Raw genomic sequence first — 21414 nt, 5'->3', positions numbered from 1 at the left:
ATTTAAGTTTTTAATGTAGGGTCCTAGTCTTTCTTTTGCTCTACATGTTACCATCCTCAATGGATGTTAACTAATTAACTTACTGCAAGAAAAGTGACAGTTCTTCATGTTAACAAAGAAAATCCTGGTGTTGTTTAGTGCAGTGGAAAGAAGAATCAAACATGCCAAGAAGAGAAGGCATTTATGGACAGCTTCTTACCAGACAACTCAGTTGTAGTGTATTATTGTTTATGAAAGAGTGTGAAGAAACTTCTACAGGTGTTATTTCCTGGGGACTTATTTCACTTCTGAGCATGAGTCCTTAGTTTTCTATTTTTTTTTTTTTTTTTATTCTCTTCAACTTGTTTGTGGAAAGAACATTTTCTAAAAGGACAAATATGATGGCAAAATACTTCCAGACCACAGTACGTCTTATTACTGCAGTATTCTGTAAGAATTGCAATCTATATGCTCTGCTTTCTCTGGGTATAAGAATCTTAACTACAATTGTTGATGGAGGTCCCTATCCTCCATTTATAATATTAGGAAAGTTTCCTTGTATCAAATTATGAGAAACTGAATGAGAATGAATCAACTAGCACGATGGAGAAAACCAAGTTCACTATGCAATTAAACTAAATATAATTAAATAACCATATAAAAGTAATTCATTAATTTTCCAAGCTCTTCACCAAAGTACTTGCTCATGTCCTTAGGCATAAAGCTAGGGAAATGTCTCTATAAACTGTCTTTCTTTTTACTTTGTTCAACCTCTTCTAAGCTGACCTTTATACGCCCTGTTCCCTTCCAATCCTAGTAAGCTCTGATGCAATGTTGCTGCTTTTTAACAGGCACCTTAATACAAATAGTTAGAAGTGATCAGTCTGTGATCCATTTTTACTGTAAGATTCTTCCTCCTGGATACAATTGAATGAATCATTCATGGACTTTTAACCCTAGCTGGGCTAGCCAGAGTCTCACTTCCATAGAACTAGAAATTATTATTCAGACAGGTAGGCATTCTCTGCATGTAAATGAATCTGAAGCTGTAAACTCAGGAGCTGTGGGGCTCTGTGCATGGAGACCCATGTTAGTTGAAGAGATCTATACTCATCACATGGCAGGAATATGTGTGTGTGTGTGGGAGAGAGAGAGGGGGGTAATGCATATAAAATATTTACATTTAAAACAGTCTCTGGCAAGTAATAAGGACTCAATAAATATTACCTATTATTATCATTAGGGAAAGCTGGGTTGGGTGAAGTGACATAGAAACTCTCATATAAAAAAGAGACGAGAGGAAGGGAAGGTGAAGAAAAGATAAATGATGTGTTTATCAGAACATGTGAATACTCTGTCTTGCAAGTTCATGAGCATGTGGTCAAAGCAGAAAATAAAACTACTCAATGGCTCAGTTCTGAAGTGGGTAGTTGGATAACTATGAAGAAAGTTTTTTCCCCCTTCAATTTCCTGAAATGTGCTTTTTAAAAACTACCATCTTGTTTTAATGCCTTTAAGTATTCAATAATTTCAAATTAGTGCATTTGAAAGTGAGTCACGAACACATGCAGCTTAGAACCATTGGACTAGTTAATGAAATTACTCTACTGCAGTTTATGTTACCAAATCAACTGTTGCCGAATGATTAATTTATAAATATATCTCATGGAAAAGAAAAGAGGGAGGGTGAGAGCAAAGAATTGCTTGAACCAAGATACACAGTTTGGTTCTCTATGTATGTTAAATTCAGCACACAAAATTACAGTCTAACTCAGTTATATAGAACTAGGATTCTAGAAAAATTATTTCTCTAAGGTACTGTGCATAATCTTGACTTCTGTAATTTAGATTTTTTACTAATAAATAATCAAATAAAAAAATTAGAAGAAAAATATATAACATTTTTTGCCTCTTTCATTATGTTGTCAGATGCTCTGCTGGATCAATTACACAGATTATTTCTTCCATTCCATAACCACCTTATAAATCAGGCTGCAGTTGACATTGTTTCTGGAGTCTCCAGCCACCATCCCTATCCTTTCCTCTACTGTGAATCTTCTTTGTGGTTTGCTTAAGACAGAGTCTACCTCCAGCCCACACGTTGTCCTAACCAGGGGGGGACTACTCCCTCCCTTTCTCTTGCCATAGAAATGGATTTAAAGGTGAACATGGAACTGTATATGGTTAATTCTAAAAGAAGCCTGTGGCTGGTATTTGATGGATGGAGGAAGAGTAGGTCTCTCTTACTCTAGAAAGAATGGTATGAGCTTTGAGATAGAAGGCTCACAACTACTGCAGCCATTTGGCTACCCTCAAGTAAGCCAGCAGTGGCACAAAAACCTTAGCAAAATGGAGCCAGAGTTGTGATCAAAACATTCTAGAAACCTCTGTATTTCTTATTTGCATGAGTCAATTCATTTCCATCACTTAAAGTTGTGTTAACTAAAGGTCTGTGACGCTTATAATCATAAGCATCCTAAATAATTTATAAGCATAGCATTATCCACATTACACACATGGGGAAAATGAGATTCAGAAATGTTGTCATTGCTCAAGAAAATCAGTTCTAGAACTACAGTTTGAATTCTGGTATTCTGAAATCCAGAGCCACAGTATTCAACCTGTAACCCAGATGACTTACCTATATTATGATTGGAAACATTGTAGTATTTACTATCAGCATAGTTGAGGAATTTTGAAGAAGTGCTTCTTATTATTTATATAATTGAAAGATTGTTTATGGTTAGGGGTTTTTAAAATTTAATTTCTTTGGTCATAATGAAAGAAACTTTTGAGATAATTATTTGGATGCATCAGAATCCAAATATTCGGGTTACTCTGTATGAAAAAAATTTTCTTAATGTGAATTATCAGAGTAATTGCTTCAGTTTTATAACTTGGAATCATTTGTTGGGCTTTTGGTGTCCTATAATTTTATGGTAGTGGAAAGAGTATGTGTTTAAAGGATAGAAGTTTGGAGACTTCTGATTAAATTCTGGTAGGCTCCTGAGGTTTCAAATATATTTATCACTCTCTGAACCTCAGTATCTTCATCTATACAAATTGTATGGTAGTACTTTCCTCACTGGCTTGTTGAAGAGGTAAATGTGATAACAGAAAAGAAAAGAAGCCCTCAATAAATAGTATCTAAACCCTATACAAATATTTTATAAATCTGTAGTACCATAGGCCTGTTAGTATTACATATTATTTTTAAATTCTCTGAAAAATTGAGTTCCTCAGATAAATGAGTTTGGCAATATGCTCATTCCTTTTCTACATCATAGAAGAGCACTAAAAGCAAAGTCAAGGTTTTGTAGGGCATATTTGCGTATTTTCTTGCCCTTAGTTCAAATTCCCAGTTACTTCCCCTTGTTGTGTGGTGTGTTGGAAAGATTATTGCCATTGTAGTCACAAAGACTATAAAGTTCAAATCCTAGATCTGGCACTTAACTAACCATGCAAATTGAGCAAGTAGCTAACTTCTCTAAGGTCATTTTCTAAAAGTGAAGAATGCTTTTTTTGTTAATGAGTAGATTAGAAGAGAGAGTACCAATGATAATATAATATAAATAATATATTTAAAGTGCCTTAAACGAATTAGTCATTCCTTTAATGTTCCTTCTCATTTGACCCACTTGCTCCTTTCCTCCTCATTGTCACCAGGCACCACATCAGAGTATCCTTTCATGTCTGAAGAAATCAGCACCTTTCCATTTTAATGACTGAGTTTCAATCTCTTTGAAATTTGAAGAAGAGAAATTTAGAGGACATGCACCTGAAAGTGCTGACTATAGTTCAAAGCAAGATTAAAACTGAACCAAACAACATTTTACCTTATGTTTCAAAAAAGTTAATGAAATTCTTCTAAATACTGTTGGAAATATTATTTCATAAACCTCACCTGGCTTAAGAAATTTAAGGACCTTTGGAAGGCTTTGTTTAAATTTTACTCTAAAATTTGAGACCAAATTTTTCATGAATATTGGAATGCCAAGATTGTAATTCCATGGATTTTACTGCACACATACATACGCACACATAGAAACCACACACAAGTTATGTATATAAATTGTACAATCCAATGTCTCTCTTTATTTATATGCATATTGATTTTTTTATTAGAGAAGTTGTGACTTACATAAAAATCATGCACCAGATACCGGGTTCCCATATACCACCCTATAATTAATACCATACATTGGTGGTGTACATTTGTTATAATTGATGAAAGTACATTTTTATAGTTCTATTAACTAGAGTCCTGGGTTTAACTTAGAGATCATTGTGTTATGCAGTTTCATTGATTTTTTAAAAATTTTATTCTAGTAATATATAAACAACCTAAAATTTCCCTTTTTAACCACATTCAAATATAATATATATATATATTTATATAATTCAATTTTGTTAATTATGTTCACATTGTTGTGCTACCATCACCACCATCCATTACCAAAATATTTCCATCTTCCCAAATAGAGACTGTTAGGGAAATCACAGATGTCTGTTAATTGGCCACCCCACCTCACCTACCCCCAGCTTCTCTGGGGAATCACCAGCACACACTACGGGCCTCCTAAATGTTTCCGAGAGCCCCACCTCCTTTACAACTGTGTGCCGTTCCAAAACTGGGGGGAGATATTAAGTTTAATGATAAGACCGTTCTGACCTTGAACCCAGGAACTGGGAACAAGAAGTCCGAAATGCTAATCAGGGTAGGAATTCTGAGGGGCAGGGCCCATACCCACAAAGGTGGATTAAATAAACGTACTCAAACAGTATAGATTTATCTCTCTCTCTCTCTCTCCTCCGACGTGAAGTGGGGCATACACAGCTGCCACCTACAACCCCAACCCTGAGCAGTCTGAGCCACCCTGGAGACCTGCGGTGATGGAACTTCTTCCCCTGCTGTTTTGGACTCTGTGCTGTGTACGTAACAGAGATTATTTGCCCTTTCTGGACTTTTTATACTGCGGAAGTAAAAAAAATCATTTGCTGAAAGTTTCTGTTGTGCCCTAAAACTGTGTTCCCACAACACAGTGCTGTAGCAAATTTCTCCACAGAGACTCTGTACATTTTAAGCATTAACTCCCTGTTCCCTATCCCCACCCCATCCCCTGGTAAGCTATATTCTAGAGTCTAACCTGACTCTGTCAGTTTGCTCGTTCTAATTATTTCATATCAGTGAGACCATACAATATTTGCTATTTTGTGTCTGGCTTATTTCACTCAATATGATGTCTTCAGGGTTCAACCATGTTGTCATATGTATCAGAATGTCATTCCTTTTTATGGCTGAATAATCTTTCACGGTGTGTATATACCACATTTTGTTTATCCATTCATTGGTTGGTGGATATTTGGGTTGTTATGATCTTTCAGAAATTTCAAATAATGGCACTATGAACATTGGTATGCAAATATCTGCTTGAGTCCCTGCTTTCAATTCTTCTGGGCATATACCTAGAAGGGATTTGCCAGGTCATATGTTAATTTTGTACTGAATTCTGAGGAACTGCTAAACTGTCCTCCACAGTGATTACACCATTTTACTTTCCCACCTGCAATGAATGAGTGTTCCTCTTTCTCCACATCCTCTCCTACTTTCAATTTTTTAAATAGTAGCCTTTCTATGGGTGTAAAATGTTATCTCATTTTGGTTTTGGTTTGCATGTTCCTAAAGGCTAATTATGTTGGGCTTCTTTTTACATGCATTTTGGCCATTTGTATATCTTCACTGGAGAATTGTCTTTTCAAGTCTTTTGCTCATTTTTAAATTGGGTTGTTTGTCTTTTTTTTTTTTTATTCAATTTTATTGAGATATATTCGCATACCATGCAGTCATACAAAGCATACATTCAATTGTTCACAGTACCATTACATAGTTGTGCGATCATCACCAAAATTAATTTTTGAACATTTTCATTACCACATACACACAAAAATAAGAAGAATAAAATTAAAGTGAAAAAGGACAATTAAAGTAAAAAAGAACACTGGATACCTTTTTTTCCCCCCATTTTTCTATTCATCCATCCATAAACCAGACAAAGGGGAGTGTGGTCCATATGGCTTTCACAATCACACTGTCACCCCTCATAAGCTACATTTTTATACAATCGTCTTCAAGATTCAAGGATTCTGGGTTGTAGTTTGATAGTTTCAGGTATTTACTGTTAGTTTTTCCAATTCATTAAAACCTAAAAAGGGTTATCTATGTTGTGCATAAGAGTGCCCACTAGAGTGACCTCTCAGCTCCTTTTGGAATCTCTCTGCCACTGAAGCTTATTTCATTTTCTTCCACATCTCCCTTTTGGTCAAGGAGATGTTCTCCATCCCACGATGCCGGGTGTAGATTCTTCCCCGGGAGTCATATTCCATGTTGTCAGGGAGATTCAGTCCCCTGGGTGTCAGATCCCACGTAGGGAGAAGGGCAGTGATTTCACCTGCCAAATTTGCTTAGCTAGAGAGAGAGGGCCACATCTGAGCAACAAAGGGGCATTCAGGGGGAGACTCTTAGGTACAATTACAGGCAGGCCTAGCCTCTCCTTTGCAGCAACAGTCTTCTCAAGGGCACCAGTCCCCTATGTCTGTGAGCACATCAGCCACCATCCAGGTGGGGAAGCCCAACACCCCTGCATTCTCCATCAGCTCCTCAGAGGGGCTCTACATATTTTTTTCATTGTTTTTGGTTTTTTTTTAAATCAACTCTTTTATTTTAAATTGACTATTAACTATGTAAAATTTTTTTTTAAAATAAACATACCATAAAAAAAATTTCAGTGTTGTTTGTCTTTTTTATTTATTTATTTATTTATTTTTGGTGAGTTGAAAGATTTCTTTATATATTCTGGATAATAAACCCTTACCAGATATGTAGTTTCCAAATATTTTCTCCCATTGTGAATATGGCTGTTTTACTTTCATGATAAAGTCCTTTGATGCACAAAAGTTTTTTATTTTAATGAAGTCCCATTTATCTATTTTTCCTTTTGTTGTTTGTGCTTTGGGTGTAAAGTCTAAGATACCATTGCCTAACAAGATTCTGAAGATGCTTTCCTATGTTCTTTTCTAGTTTTATAGTCTGGCTCTTTATAGTTAGCTGTTTGATCATTTTAAGTTAATTTTCATTCTTTTGCAAATGGAGACCCAGTTTTCCCAGCACCAATTATTAAAGAGCCTATTCTCTCCCAATTAAGTGGTTTTTTGCCCCCTTGTCAAAAATCTGTTTGCCATAAATATGAGGGTTGATTTCTAAGCTCTTAATTCAATCTATTGGTTTATAAGTCTATTCTTGTGCCAGCATTCATTGAAATTTTTAATCTGAAAAACCTGAATCATTACCTAAGTTCTCCATTTTTCAGGTGCTTCATAGATCAACCTTAAATTTCACTCTTTTAAATGATCTTTGCTTGCTGTCCCAATTTGCTAGCATAGCATAGCATATATTAAGTATGTTAAAAAGGTGCTTTATGATGCATTATCTTCACCAAAGTAAATTAAGGCTCTCTTTCAAAGAAAAAGTGTGTATGTGTCGAATGCTAATGAGTTAAATGTCTATTTCATGTGGTCCTATTTATATGACAAACAACAATGGATCTTTTTAAAAAGGGGGCAGCAGAACAAAGAAATAGTCTAAAATAAAATCTGAGCAGATGCAGAATAATGCAGTATTAGGGGTAGAGTAATGGTAGCCTCTCCTTTGGGTATTTGTGGTCTATATATTTAGCATTAGTGCAGTGTCTGAATGAGAGTAATTTATACAAAGAAAGCCAAACTGAAAATGAAGGCCCCTCTAAAGGAGATTTATATCGTTTAAGGACTATCTATCATCTTGTGCTCCCAAGATTTGTTCTAACAAGGGGCCATATTACTATGCAGGCACTTGTGTTTAATTCCTTTTCCTGTTTGTGTTCTTGGAATGAGGTATCCCCATGAAACTCATTAAATCTTCTATTTCTGCAGCTGACACTCCACTCAGGCATAAATAATCTAAGAGGTAAACAGAATGTTGCTACAAATAAGCAAGTATTTTTGATGAGACATAAAATAATAGGTAATTAAGAAACTGAAAGTGACTCATAAGCACAAAAGAGAGCATTGTACTACTTTTATTATATGTAGTTATGGAAAAATCTAATCTGAGTTATTAAATGCTTGTCAAAATACATGTTAGAACTCCTGAAAATTGCCAAGTGCATGTACAGATATAAGATATGATTAGTGTTATGAATATTTAAAACATAGAAAAGAGAAAATTCAAAATAAATACTTGTAAATTCCTCTTCTTTGATCACCTTTAAAATAGTATCTTGCATTCAAAGTACGGTGGAGAAGGAGTCATTATTTAATACATTCTCTGAGAAAATTTGTATATCACTCTGAGAGGAATATGCCAGGATTCAGAAACACTATAAAAGTCATCAAGTTACCATCCATTTTGACCAAGTAATTGTGTAATATATCTCAAAGAAACAGTTTGAAATAAAATAACCTTTGTAAAATGACCATTGAAACAATAAAAACACTCATCAGATTGACATAAATTAATGATTTGATAATACTCATAGGGAGGTAGAAATCGTACTTTGCTGGTATAATGGTTTCAATGTGGCTACTGATATAGTCAAAGTAAATTTAAATCATAACTCACATCATGCAGTAAATACTATTACAAAGAGATTAAAGACACAAAGGTAAAAGCAAAGCTTTATAAAATGTTAAAGAATGAATAGGACATTCATTTTTCTTATTGTAGCAGGAAAAGATGAGGGGCAGGCACACACAAAAAACACAAACCATGTAGAAAAACTTGTTAAAATATACTATATTAAAATTATAAGAGACACTGTTTATTAAAAAGACATGTCTTAGACTTGAAAAGATTTTTGAAATGAATATTCCAAACAACATATTGTTTTCCAGAATACATAAAAAGAATTATTATAAATCAATAAGAAATACAAAATCAACCCAGGAGAAAATAAAGGATGTGAACAGATAATTGAGAGAAACTTTGATAAAGAGCATATGCTGGTTTGCATGTATTATGTCCCCCAAAATGCCATTATAGTTGATGCAATCTTGTGTGGGTAGAGGTATCAGTGTTGATTAGATTGTAATTCTTTGAGTGTTTCCATGGAGATGTGCCCCACCCAACTGTGGGTGATGACTCTGATTGGATAATTTCCATGGAGGTGTTACCCCACCCATTCAGGGTGGGTCTAAATTAAATCACTGGACCCATATAAATGAGCTGACAAACAGAAGGAACTCAGTGCAGCTGTGAGTGACATTTTGAAGTGCAGCTGAGAGTCACAATTTTAAGAGGAGCTACAGCCAAGAGGGACATCTTGAAGAATGTGCAGAAGCTGAGAGAGTAGCTGCAGATGAAAGACAGTTTGAAGACAGCCATTGAAAGCAGATTCTTGCTCCGGAGAAGCTAAGAGAGGACAAACACCTCAAGAGCAACTAAGAGTGACATTTTTGAGGAACTGCAGCCTAGAGAGGAACGTCCTGGAAGAAAGCCATTTTGAAACCAGAACTTTGGAGCAGAGGCCAGCCACGTGCCTTCCCAGCTAACAGAGGTTTTCCAGACACCACTGGCCATCCTCCAGTGAAGGTACCCAATTGCTGATGCATTACCTTGAACTCTTTATGGCCTTAAGACTGTAATGGTGTAACCAAATAAACCCCCTTTTATAAAAGCCAACTCATCTCTGGTGTTTTGCATTCTGCCAGCATTAGCAAACTAGAATAGACAGTATTTAAATTGCTAAATAAACCTCATTAGTAATCACAGAGATAAAAATTTAAATAACATTTAGGTACCATTTTACAGCCAACAGATTTAAAAAATGGAAGCAGTCTGACAATACAAAAAGATAGGTAAATATATTTAGAACTGTTGATTCTCCTAAAATATTGATGTGAATACAAACTAACACAATCATTTTAGATAACAATTTGGCAATGCTTAGAGAATTTTAAGATATGTATACACTTTAATGAAGCAGTTGCATTTTAAAGTCTATATCCCAGTGAAACTCTAGTGCCTAGATTCCAAGTTACATGCACAAAATGTTCATAAGAGCATTGTAAAAATTTTAAATCTGATATTTTTTGGGTTGTCACTTCAGTTATGAGTTCGTTTATGAGTATATCTTTCCTTTGAAGCTTTCCTTGTGTGGATGCTATTTTTTTTCTTTATTCTCTTTTTACTTATGGGATTAAACTTTAATATTTTTCTCTTACTCTTTTGGTGTGAAATTGGCTTTCCTAAAATTTTAAAGGGGGATTTTTATGCAAATGGATTTTCTAACTTTACAGAGCTCCCTCTTCTGTTGTTTCTTGGTAGTAGCTTGCTTTCTGAGATTCCTGGCTCTTCTCTCTCCCCCGCTTTTACTGGGCATTCCCTTTTCTTCCTCTGTATTACCTGTGTCATGCCCAGTTTGGATTCCACGCCAGCAGCTACTTCCTGGGAGTAACTAGAAGGGGGCCTTGGCAGATCAATTTCAAGACTTGTTAGGAATTAGAGTGCTCAGCCCTTTAGGCTTTATTGCAAGCCCTTGTGTTCCCCAAACCCTTCCTAATTTCAGTTCTGGTTTTCACTGTCTCACAGCACTTTCCAGTAAATCCCTGTTGGCTTTTGGGAATTCTCATCTCAGGTCATCTGTGCCCCCATTGCTTCCCTCTACCTCCTTCTCCTCTATATACTCCTTCTGGGTGGGGATTTGGGAAGAATCAAAAACTGAAATGCCAATGCAGTCTCCATCTTCTCAGTGATGATTTTAATAATAGTAAAAAATAATAAACAAATAAAATGCTAACAATGTAAGTTTTCAGTAAATATGATATTGGATAAATAAATTATACTATACAATAAACTGCTACAAAATTTAAAATGAATTAATCAGTTTGGAGAAGTCATTCTCAAGTGATATTCTTTTAATAGAAATATGACTGGATAAATCACCATTTTTCCCACCTCTTCAAGATATAATTTAAGTCAAACAGAATATTTAAATAATATGTGCATCAGTTAGCTTTTGCTGCATGACAAACAAAACTCAGTGGCTTAGAGCAACCATCATTTATTCCTGCTACTACTTCTGCAGGTGGCTAGCTGGACTCATCTGTGCAACTCTCCATTAGGCTGAGGAGACTGTAGGTCTGTGGATCATGTGAGGTTGCTTTTGCTTCTTGGACCAGTAAGCTGGCCAGGGTGTGGCAATAGAAGAGGGTCAAGAATGAACGTAGTAACTCAAAGACTCTTAAGGTGTAGGCCTGGAACTGCCCATGTATTATTGTTCAAATACTAGTCAAATATGTTTCTGCACATATATCATTTGTCAAATCAAGTCACATAACCAGTCCCCACATTAGTGAAACCAATGGCAAGAGTATGGATGCAGGTAGGGGTGAAGAACTGAGGCCAATAATGCAATCTACCAAAACCTGCAAACTCCATTTTGCAAATCTATGATATAAGAATAATTACCCATCCCTCAGATTCACCATATAATGTAATGACCTCAGATAGGAACTACATTTATTGAAGTGGATAAGAAATAGTATGAAACAGTTTAGATAAATCATGTGAGTACAGTGTCAGTAATGTCACTACTGTTTCTGAGAAGAAAATATGAAAAAAGAAAAATAAATGTCTGAAGGTGAGATTGTTTACCCTATGTTGCAGCAGTAGGTGCCAGTGAATGCTCCCAAATCCTAGTTTAATTCTAAGAAGTTAACGTATATCCTTGAAACTAATCAAAGAAAGCCTTGGTTTTGGGAATGAGTTTGTCTCTGTAGCAGGAGAGATAAAGAAAACTAAAAGCCTGAAATTTTTAACAAATGAAGAACACTTACCAGAAAAATCCAACAAACATGAAGATGACCCAGAGTTTCACCATACATACCAAAAATTGACAAAAGAGTGACCTCTGTGAAGAATATCCAAAAAATAGAAGTAAAAGAACTAAGAATGTATGACCAAAAAAAAAAAAAAAAAAAAAAGATGAGATAACAGAACTCAAATCATAGTAGGAGAAAAGAAAAAAATCCAGAACAAGAGTGAAGACAAAACTGAAAAGAGCAAAGGGGGAAATAGGCATAGTAGAAAGCCCCCAATGAAGAATAAAAAGGAGATATAAATATATCATAGAATAAAAACAGCCTAAAAGATTAGGAAGAAAATAATATGTGGAAGTTAAAGTTGATACAGAAAATTCAGGATTGGATTCCCTGAGAAAGAAAACTAAAATAATGGACACTACAAATATTTAAAAGTATAATTCAAGAAAACTTTCCTGAAATAAAAGAGGACTTGTATCTATGTATCATAAGGGGATACTGTTGCCAGGGAAAAATAACCAAGAGCAATCAATAATGGGGTATGCCAGTATCCTGGCAAACATCATACTTCAAAACAAACAAAAAACAACACTAGTATTTCAAACAAAGCAAAACCAAAAGTAGGTATATAACTCCCATGTAAGAGAAATAATTTTCATAGCACTGTCTTAGTTTTGCCAGGCTGAGCTCACAAATACTACAGACTGGTTTTGGTTTGGAAGACAGGAATTTATTGGTTCACGGTTTCAGAGGCCAGATGGTTTGCTTACTCCTGGGGTTGGTAACATTCTAGCTGGCCATCATCCTGGGTTCCTTAGCATTTCCATCACATGGTGATGTCCTGTCCTTTCTCTTCTTGTTTCCACCTTTTTCCTGTGGCTTTCTCTCTATATTTCTTCTGCTTATAAAGGACTTTAATAATCTGTATTAATGCCCAACCTCACTGACTGGACCCACACCCTAACTGAAAAATAGTATCCTTAAGGGATCCTATTTACAATGGGTTCACACCCTCAGGAATGCAGATCAAGACCAAGAACATGTCTAAACTGGGGTACATTATTCAATCCACTTAATAAAATCTAGGCATTTTCAGGAATTCAGGGGTTTTCTAGTTCCACCTCTTAACCCAATATAATGGTTGTTTCTGTAACACCACTGAAGGATGGCTTTCCAATTTTTGATTTAAATATTAAGGAAAATTAATATTAATGTATAGAACTATCTCACAAGGCAACTAATTCCATTTTTTGAGAGCTCTAATTGTATGTTCTACCCCATTACAATTTCAAATTTACCTTCTTTTTTCTTCTACTCACTAGGTCCTCATTATGCCCTCTAGAGCTGTGCAGAGCAAGCCCAGTTCCTCATTGCACAATCCCTATCATGTATGTGGAGAGTGTTTAAGTACCTTCTAAATCTTCCCTTTCCAGGCTGTATATGCATAATTTTTCAACTGTTTTTTTTAATGACAAGGAGTCCAGGCCTTGGTAAACTATTTCTTAAGTAGAATAACATATTTTTATTATGGTAGCCTACATATGACATGAAATGTCCCATTTTAACCATTCTGAAGTGTACAATTCAGTGGCATTAATTATATCTACAATGTTGTGCTACCCTATCACCCATTTTCTAAACTTTTTCATCACTCCAAACAGAAACTCTGGACCCATTAAGTATTAACTGCCCATTCTCCCCCTCCCCAGTCCTTGGTCCAGTCTAATCTATTTTCTGTGTCTATGAATTTTTTTATTCTAAATATTTCATGTAAGAGCAATTATACAATATCTGTCCTTCTGTGTCTAGCTTATTTTAGTTAGCAAAATGTTTTTCAGGATTCATCCATGTGGTAGCATGTATCAGAACTTCATTCCCTTTTATGGCTGAGTGGTGTTCCATTGTAGGAATTAAACAATAGTTTCTTTATCCATTCATCTATTGATGAACACGTCGGTTGTTTCCACCTTTCGTCTATTGTGAATAATGTGCTGTGAACATCAGTGTACAAATATCTGTTGGAGTCCCTGCTTTCAATTCTTTAGGGTCTATAACAAAATGTGGCATTGCTGAGTTACATGGTAATTCTAAGTTTCTTAACTTTTTGAGGAGCAAACTCTTTTCCACAGTCGCTGCATCATTTTACATTCCCATCAGCAAAGCATGAGGGTTCCAATTTCTGTACACCCTCACAAACACTTGTTATGTTCTGTTTTTTTTAATAATATCTCCTCTAGTGGATATGGATTGGTATCTCATTGTGGTTTTGATTTGTATTTCCCTAATAACTAATGATTTTGAGCAACTTGTCATGTGCCTATTCGCCATTTGTATTTTTTTTTAGGAGCTATTTATAATTTCCACTGTTTATTTGTATAAATAAATGTGACCAATTTTAAATATTTATATTTGTAGGTGTGTGTATATATTTATATATACCATACTAAATATATACTAAATATCTAGTTACATAGAACTAAATAAGGCATATAATAGTTATTATTTCACAGGGTTTGAGGTTTTTTTTGTTGTTGTTGTTGTTATACAATGGCATATTTCTTATTACTAATAGAGAGAAAGCAGAATACATCCTTAATCTTATCTGAACATTGCTAAATTAAGCAAATTCTAATTTTATATACTTATAGCAAAATAAGCAGAAGGAAAAGACATCTCACTGATAAAGGAATAAAAACTAGACTGATAACAGACATATTAAAAGCAGCAATGACAGAAATCAAAAGAATCTTCAGAAGAGTTCTTGAGGAAATAACCATCTATCACGAATAGTGTAATAAGTTAACCACCTTTGAAAAATAAAGGGGAAATAAAACATGTTTAGATTTTTTAAAAAACTGAATTTTCCACTAATAGACTGAATTAAAAATGTACTTAAAGGAGAAGAAAAATATTTCCAGGTGGAAGTTCAAGATATAAAAAAAAAATTGAAGAAAATGGTGAAGGTGCATTAAATCTTAACAAATATCATCTGGTTTGAAGTAATAATACTAATACATTTAATTATAATAGTAAGTGATTTTTTAAAGAAAGTAATAAAACACTGGAATTTTACAGCATGCGAGTTGGAGGTTATCAGGTCCTTAAAAGGTACTTACATTGCTGGAGGAGAGAGGCATTGTAAATAAGGTTTAAGAAGTTGGTTACAAATTTGCCAATTTCTTTTGTGGTTCCATCCACTTTACTATATATGTTCTGGGACTTTATTATTAGGTGCATGCACATTTAAATTATTATACCTTCTTGGTGATTTGAACTGAATAGCCACTAAGTGATATTCTTTCTATTCCTGATAATACTTTTGCCTTAAAGTGTGCTTTGTCTGATATTAATATTGAGATGTCAGCTACCTTTTAGTTAGTGTTCACTAAGTATCTCTTTTACTGCCCTTATATTTTTAAAAATTGTGTGTCTTTAGCTGTAAAATAGTGTCTTAAGGGTAGCATAAGGCTCAGGCTTGGTATATTCCAAATGTGTTTTGGAAACTGGGAATTTTTTAAGTTCAATTTGATTTTTATCTTTTAAATGGAAAGCTTAGTATATTTACTTTATTTGATATTGAGCTTATCTATACTAACTTTATTTATTTTTCTATTTATCCCCCTTCTTTCTTCTTTTAATATACTTTTATGCCTTCTTTAGCATTGGCTAGGGTTTTTCATGTTGCTGTGGTTTACTTTTATATTCATTTTCCACTTTTAAAAAAGTGAGTTTGGGATTAATCATGGTATTTCTACTCTTTAGAGATCATTCCTGAAATTTTATCATGCATACTTTATTTCTCAAGTATAAGCCTTAGCAACATCTTAAACTCTGTATTTCTTTTTTGAAGAAATGTCTATTCAAGTGCTTTGCCCATTTTTTAAATTGGCTTGTTTCTCTACTTTGTTGTTGAGTCATATAGCAGGAGTTATTTATACATTCTGTATATTAAACTGTTATCAGATATATGATTCCAAATATTTTCTCCCATTATATCGGTTATCTCTTCACTTAATTGATAATGTCCTTTGATGACAAATTTTTAAAATTTTGGTGAAGTCCAATTTATCTTTTCTTTTATTGCTCATATGTTTGGTGTTATATCTAAGAATCCATTGTCAAATACAGGGTCCTAAAGATTTCCCTGTGTTATTTTGTTATTTACAAAGAATTTTGTGGCTTAGCCCTTGATCCATTTTGAGTGGATTTTTGTATATTGTGTGATGGGGGTGTAATTTAATTCTTTTCCATGTGAATTTCCAATTTTCCCATACCATTTGAGTGTATTTGGCACTTATATCAAAAATCATTTGGTCATAGACATGAGGTTTATTTCTGAATTCTCAATTATATTCCATTTGTCCATGTATCTATCCTTATACCAATACAACAGTATTTTGATTACTGTAGTTTTGAGGTAAGTTTTGAAATTGGGAAGTGTGAGTTCTCCAAATTTTTTTTTCAAGATTGTTTTGGCTACTTGGGGTCCTTTGGAATTTCATATGAATTTGAGGATTGTCTTTTCCATTTCTGCAAATAAAAAGAACACTGACATTTTGATTGCAATCACATTGAATCTGTAGATCACTTTGCATAGTATGGACATCTTAACAATGTTAAGTCTTCCAATCCATGAACATTGGGTGTTTTTCTGTATATACAGGTCTTCTTTAATCTATTTCAGCAATGTTTCATATTTTCAGCATACAAGTCTTTCACATCCTGGGTTGAATTTATTATTAGACATTTAGTTTTTGAGATGCTATTGTAAATGGAATTGATTTTTTTTACTTCCTTTTCAGATTGTTCATTAATAGTGTATAGAAGTGCAACTGATTTTTGTGTGCTGATCTTGTACTCCACAAAAAGTATTTTTTTCAAGTACTTCAATTAGTTAAATTCCTTATATGTTCGGTGCTTAATATTTGCTTGTGACTACTCTAGAGGCATAATTTAAGCAGACGTCAAAAAAGTCAACTGCCTGCAGGAATCAACAAGATCAATCAGGTTTTATGGAGATTGTGTTGAATTAGATTGTCAATTGCTGTTTAAAGAGGTGATATTAATCAGAGTGGGTCAACTGCTATAATAAACAGCCCCCAATTCACAATGGTTTAACACAATGAAAGTTTATTTGTTGCTTATATTACAGTGAGGATTAGCATGGCATTAACATACTCCTCTGCTCCATGTAATAATTCAGGGATCCAAGCTCCATCCATACTGGGGCCCCATCATCCCTTAATGGCCTTGAAGGCTTCCAGTTGTTTGCTGTGAATCTGGCAGACAGGGTAAGCCATTGCATTGAGTGTCATGTGGACAACTTCTTAAGTGTCCATTACTCAAAATAACATACATCACTTTTAGCTATATTTGATAGGCTGAGCTCAATCAAAGGGTCACACATAATTTGTTGTGAAATGCAATTGTCTCTTCCATTGGGGATGACCGCTACTCTATTCAAGTCTAAAACTAACGTGGGAATATTGGCCCACTGATGTTAGATCTTAGAGTTTTTTAGGAGAAGCTCGAATTTCAGTTTTCTTTTTTAACACTGTATCTTCTGATTTTTAAACATTGGCAACTAATTCACTTTTAAATGATGTTGTGTGAACCAAACCAAATATGTCTGCATTGAGGGGTCAAAGTACAAAATCTCTTCTCCTGTGAATTGTGGGTACAAAATGTTCCAACAGTATGTTACTTGGCACTCATGAGAAGAGTTGACAAGTGGTGCCACAGTATCCAAGAGAAGGGTTAAATTTTATAAACAGCAGTGGTGAACAAGTTCAATCCCAGTAAACTAGGATAAGGCCTCAAAGACCACTGGATCCAGCAACTCAAAATGTTGGGCCAGCCACAGCCAAGTAGTAAGCATAAGCTTTCTTTTCTCAGGAAACTTGCAATATACTGGGAAGAGACTGCATAAAGAAACAATGCCTAAATATAATACAACCCAGAATTTGTGGCATAGATTGAGCACAGCAAAATTCAGAGAAATAAATAATCATTTGGAGGCAGAAATTAGCAAAGTCTTTTGGGTAGGGGAGACTTGAAGTAGGGCTTGAAGAATTAAACAACAGAGATCCTAAATAAATTAAAAATGTGGTTTAAAAAACACTGGGCAGGAATTCTAAAGAGCTATGAGTAAAGGAGGCTGCTAATTGTCTCCCGATCACTATTCTCACTTTCTTCCTAATTAACACAGAACATGAGATTTGCATGAGATAACACAGAACACAGAACATGAGATTTGCAGGAACATGGCTTCCTTGCCTTTTGGTATGTCTAAATTTTAGCTAGTAGACGTAAAGGAAGTGGGTGTGGAATTTGCAGTAAATACACTTAAAGATGGCTATTTTCATCCCTCCTTTCTTCTTGGTGGTTGGAATGAGCATATAAATGCCAAAACTCTAGCAGCCATCAGTAACTATGAGGTAGACTTGGGAATGGAAGCCCCTTACAACACAGCAACAAGACTGAGGAGCCAGCTCTGGCAACATTTGGAAATCAACTTCTGTCTTGTGTGTGCCACAGTTATTTTGTATGTTTATTGTTATTGTTAACTGGGTTTTTTTGTGGTTTTTTTTTTTTTTTTTTGCACTTTTTTCCCTATTACTTAAACTCGAACATATTACTTTTCCTCCTTGAACTGGAATTCCTTAAAATGAGAGACGCAAATTTATTTAGATGGTCCCAAAAACAACTTCCTATTTTAACATTCTCTATGATTCAGCAGAATCTGTTTGAAAAATTGTGGCATGACATAACATCCGCATGTCTCATATAAAATGTGAAAAATCCAGACTTCCTCAGGTATTTTTAAATGTATAGACCTTCTTTGAGAAAATATGTGATGATATGTCACATCTAAAATGGAATAGAAAATATCCCAATGGAAAATTGAAACAGAAAATATTCCAATGGAAATCAGTTAGAAAATATTCCAATTCTGTTCATTTATTGCTATCACACGTAAAACTAAAATTTACATTATTAATGATTTGCTGAAATTTTTATAATTGATTCTTTAAGATAGGTGATTAAATTTTACATTCACCAAGTCAACCTTTCCTAAAGTGTGTTCATTTGAATACAAATCTTGATAGGAAATTCATAAAATAAGTATTCGAAGGTGAAATAATTGCATATACCACTTTCCAATTATATATCCTTCTGAGAGATTTATCAAGCACATTAGAATAGGAAAATCCCTGAGCCATCTCAAACAAGCAAATAAACAGAAATATTTAATCAGTTATTTCTACAACATATTTAACCACAACAATATTTTTTCTCAAAAGAGAGTTTGGGGAACATTTTAGGTGGTATACTTTTCCAGAATTCTTTCTTATGTCCTGCTGCTTCTCCATTTATGACCCTAAACAAAGCCCCAAGTTAAAAGAGTTAAAATCAGTTTGCTGTTTCACAGCACATTCCACAGGAAAACGGTTTATAAAACACAGCTTGAGGTTCTCCTAGGAAAACAGGAATGATCAGTGAGCTCAGTTTAGACATTGCTCATTTAATTTTGCCTTTTGGGCTGTGCCTCTTGATTGCAAAACTCAGCTTTGATTCAGAAGCACCATTATCATATTATGAGCATCAGTCAGACACTTGACAAAGACCCCAGACTTTATGTCCTAGGAGAGTGATTTTAATTTAAGTGGTTGCTTCCAGGCATTTCTTAGGCCATAAACCTTACAGTCTTACACAGGCAGTAAAATATTTATCCTTTTATATCAGTAAAAATGGAAGCAAGAGACTAACTTAACTGAGAAAAGTACAATACAAAAATAAGCAAAGTTAGTGCTTGGAAACACCCACTTTTTGGTACATCACAGTTTTTTGTTTTTGTTTTTGTTTTTTTCAAAAATATTTTTCTACCAAGAGAACAGAAATTCTTTAGGGACTAGGAGAAGCCATCTGGTGATTTTATGCAGTATTACTAGAAAAAAGCTCTATTTTTCTAATTGTAACACTTCTAAAGATTCATTCTTTGGAGATTTCAGTGATTTTGCCCAGAGCAACAGAAATTTTTTAAATTTCTTTTTAGTATTCAGGAAAGTAGGTTAAAAGCTATGTTCACTATTTCAAACACTTCCACAGATTTTTAAAGCAAAAGTAAGGAATGGAAAGAAAAACCAATATATATCAACAACTATATATTCATTAAGTTGCTGAGAGTCCACCAAATTTTGAGAAGTACCCTAAAAATTATCATTAATGTTTTTCCTCTGGAAATCAGAATAATTATCAAAAGGCTTTAAAGGGCCATGTTACAAACACGTGGATTCTGAACACACAGAACAGATGGCAGGTTTTCATTTTATTCAATTGCTTTACAAATTGATGAATCAATCATCTGGTAGAATTTTTATTTTAATTAAATTTGCACTTATAACTCTAATTACATATAATTAAGTGCTAAGCAACAGTTAACAGAATACTTTCATAGAGACAGAACAATAACTATGTCTGATTATTGATTCAAAACTGCCATTGCTGGAGAAAGTCCAGAAATTGGTTGGTGGCAAGTAATACATGAAACAATTGCTTAGAGAGAATTTTCAGTTTTATATTTCAAAATATATCAATACTTACACATAGCTGTTTTTGGTAATGATTAGCATTAATGTATGTTGATACCTTAAAAATACACGTATTACACAGGGAAGAAAGGACATATGCAGGAGATTGGACAGGGGGCTGCCAGTTTTGGGTTTTAGCCAATTGAATTTCACTGTGTTGTCAATAACTTGACTGGGAGTTGAAGCATTTGTGTTTATTTTTGGAACCTGCTCATTTCACATAACAAAATGTGATTATGCATATGTAACTCAGTTACAGACCTGAGGGTTATATTTTCAATTTGGATTTGGAAGCTCTGCTGCACACAGCAATAGTTCATGAAGCCCTTGAACTGACGAGCCCATCCCATTCTGGTTTAATGTGCACAAAGTTTGGTTGTTTTCCTAAACTACTAATATTAATTTGCATACTTCATTCAGAATATTCTATTTTGTGATCCAACATAACATTTCATTTCAGTCTACTGGCTTAGTCCTCTAGGGAGGACAAAAACAATTAAATTTTCAAAGCTTCTCAGTGCTATTCCTGTATCTAATAGAAATAGCCAACTGAAAATAACCACTGTGGTTTCTCCAGGGAGTCTAGCTGTACCTTATTACTTAATGTCCATTTTCTGGATCCTAATGTAATTACAATTAATCTTGAGCTTATTAAATCACTGTACTGGCCTTTACAGATGACTCTTTTTATGTAACTAAATCCTAAAACTTTCTAAAGAGTGAGGCACTGCTGGTTCCTATGCCTGTTGTTATTGGAAAATATACTGCTTTCAATAAATACATTTCACAAGTATCAAATTGTTTAAGTACCAAAGATTTGTACCCAAGTAACAATTTTTAATATGTATTTTAAATAACATTGCTACTAAAATAATATTATACATTTTCCTACTGCTTTCATAAGTAGAAAATATCAGTTATAATTTAGCTCTTCCGTTAGAAACTAGGAGTCATTTTCATGATCATCAACTTTATGCTTGGTTTTAAT

This window comes from Choloepus didactylus, chromosome 8 (assembly GCF_015220235.1).
Source record: "Choloepus didactylus isolate mChoDid1 chromosome 8, mChoDid1.pri, whole genome shotgun sequence".
NCBI lineage: Eukaryota > Metazoa > Chordata > Mammalia > Pilosa > Megalonychidae > Choloepus > Choloepus didactylus.
The sequence above is the reverse complement of the archived record's forward strand: the minus strand, read 5'-3'. Positions refer to the sequence as shown.